Raw genomic sequence first — 3,184 nt, forward strand, 5'->3', positions numbered from 1 at the left:
TCTCTCTCATCGATGTTTCTAACTCTCTATCCCTCTCCCTTCTTCTCTGTAAAAAATCAATAAAATATATTTTTAAAAGAAATACTCAATGGACAAAAACTTAAAGCGTTTCCCTTAAGAACAGGAACAAGACAAGGATGTCCGCTTTCACCACTCTTATTCAACACTAGGGGCCCAGTGCATGAAATTTGTGCATGGGTAAGGTCCCTAGGCCTGGCTGGCAATTAGGGCCGATCTACAGGGTGACCAGCAGGGCGATTGGTGGGCCCTCCTCTGGCACCCGCCTTGGCTGGCCTGGGGCCTGCGGGCTGGAGGCAGCTCCTGCGTTGAGCGTCTGCCCCCTGGTGGTCTGTGCACGTCATAGCAACCGGTCATTCCACCATTCTGTCGATTTGCACATTAGGCTTTTATTATATAGGATAGTACTGGAAGTCCTAACCATAGCAATCAGACAAAAAGAAGAGATAAAAGGAATCCAAAATGGAAGGATAAAGTAAAACTGTCATTATTTGCAGATGACATGATATTGTACATAGAAAACCCTAGACTCCACCAGGAAACTACTAGATGCAATAAATGAATTTGGCAAGGTAGCAGGATACAAAATCAACATCCACAAATTGATGGCATTTTTATACAGCAATAATAAACTCTCAAAAAGATAAACTAAAAAAGCAATCCCATTTACCATTACAACAATGAAAAAAATAAGATACCTAGTAATAAACTTAACCAAGGAGGTAAAAGACCTGTACTTGGAAAACTACAGGACATTGGAAAAAGAAATAGAGGAAGATACAAACAAATGGAAGCATATACCATATTCATGGATTGAAGAATTAACATCATTAAAATGTCTATACTACCCAAAGCAATCTACAGATTCAACACAATCCCTATTAAAATACCAATGGCATACTTCACAGAGCTAGAACAAATACTTTAAAAATGTATATGGAACTATAAAAGACCCTGAATAGTTGCAGCAATCTTGAGAAAGAAGGACAAATTAGAGTATTGTGATACCGGATATCAAACTATACTACAAAGCCATTATAACCAAAACAGCCTGGTAGTGGCACAAGAACCAGCATATAGACCAATGGATCAGAACAGAGACCGCAGAAACTGACCCACACCATTACGGTCAATTATTTGACAAAGGAAGCAAGAACATACAATGTAAAGACAGTCTCTTCAACAAATGGTACTGGGAAAACTGGACAGACACATGCAAAAAGATGAAACTAGATCACCAACTTACACCCTACACAAGAATAAACATGGATAAAAGCCTTAAATGTAAAGCATGAAACCATAAACATCTCAGAGGAGAACATAGTAAAATCTCAGACATTTCACGTAGCAATCTGTTTACAAATACATCTCCTAGGGAAAAGGAAACTAAGGAGAAAATAAACAAATGGGGTTACATCAAAATGAAAAAGGAACCCACTGTTTGGGAGAACATATTTGCCAATGATACATCTGATAAAGGGTTAATATCCAAAATACATAAAGTACTCATACAACCCAACAAAAGGAAGACAAACAATACAACTAAAAAATGGGCAGAAGACCTGAATAGACACTGCTCCAAAGAGGACATAAAATGGCCAAGAGACATATGAAAAAATGCTCAAAGTCACTAATCATCAGAGAAATGCAGATTAAAACCACAATGAAATATCACCTCATAACTGTCAGAATGGCTGTCATCAAAAAATCAACAAACGAGTGCTGGCGAGGATGTGGAAAAAAGGGAACACTAGTTCACTGCTGGTGGGAATGCAGACTGGTGCAGCCACTATGGAAAACAGTATGGAGTTTCCTCAAAAAATTAAAAATGGAACTTCTGTTTGACCCAGTATTCCCAGATATACTTCTGGAAATATAGCCTAAAAACTCCAAAACATAAATCAGAAAGAATATATGCACCCCTATGTTCATAGCAGCGTTATTTACAATAGCTAAGGAAATAGCCCAATTGCCCATCAGTAGATGAGTGGATAAAAAAGCTGTGGGACATTTACACTATGGGATACTATGCAGTTGTAAAAAAGAGCCAGCATGGAGGGACCTGGAAAATATTATGCTAAGTGAAATAAGCCAAACCGAGAAAGACAAATATCACATGATCTCACTTATTTGTGGAATCTATTGAACCAAATGAATTGACCAACAAAATAAAACCCAAATCGTGGAGGCATGGAACAGACTGGCATCCCTTGATGTGGAGTTGGAGGGATGAGAAGAGATAAACCAAAGACCTTATATACTTATATGCCCATGGACATGGGCAATAGGGTCGTAAAGACCTGGGGAGGGGCAGGGAGAGTAGGTAGGGGCTGGGAGAGAGGGGGAAGGGGGAGGAAGTGGGAGATATCTGTAATACTATCAACAACAAAACATATTAAAAAAATAAATTAATAAATCTGCATTTTCACAAGTCAACCCATCAAAGATTCAGGTGCAGGTTGGGGCAGGAGCATGAGAGCTGGAAGCTGGGCTGCGCAGGAAGCGGCCCGGATCACACCTCCCATGGGCGGCTTCTCCACCTATGAGGGACCCTTGTTTGTGTTCCGTCCCCAGCACAGCACCCCTGCAATCATATCCCACCACCTCTCAGGTCCCCGGCCTCCATCTGCCCTCTGTCTCCCCGCTGACTCTGCCATCTCCTCCCTGAGGCCGCCCGGCTGTCAGCGCTTTCCCGGCCCGTCACCTCCCACGTGCCCAGGGTCGTAAAGACCTGGGGAGGGGCAGGGAGAGTAGGGTCTCCTCCCTGAGGCCGCCCGGCTGAACAGTCAGCGCTTTCCCCGGCCCGTCACCCCCACGTGCCCAGACCCACGACCCTCATGCTGTTATTGCACACACGGCACTGTCTCAGCTCCTGTGTGGAACCTGAGTGTCTGCCGGGAGAGGCCTTCCTCTCTGGTTAACTTCCTGAGACTCAGTGACTTCCCTTGTCAGTTGCATGAAAGCAGAGGTCTCAGAGGTTTCCCCCTCACCCCGGAAAGCTTCCAGCCCCCAGACCCCAAATGCCTCCTCCCCATTGAAGCCGGGGGCCAGAGTAGGGGAAGGTTCAGGGGCAGAAAGGCCAGCGTCCATGGAAACGCCCAGAACCAGAGAGACAGCCCTTGCCTGCAGGTTGTCCAGCAGTGGGCCTGCAGGAAGTGCCTTACCT

This window comes from Myotis brandtii, unplaced genomic scaffold (assembly GCF_000412655.1).
Source record: "Myotis brandtii unplaced genomic scaffold, ASM41265v1 scaffold134, whole genome shotgun sequence".
NCBI lineage: Eukaryota > Metazoa > Chordata > Mammalia > Chiroptera > Vespertilionidae > Myotis > Myotis brandtii.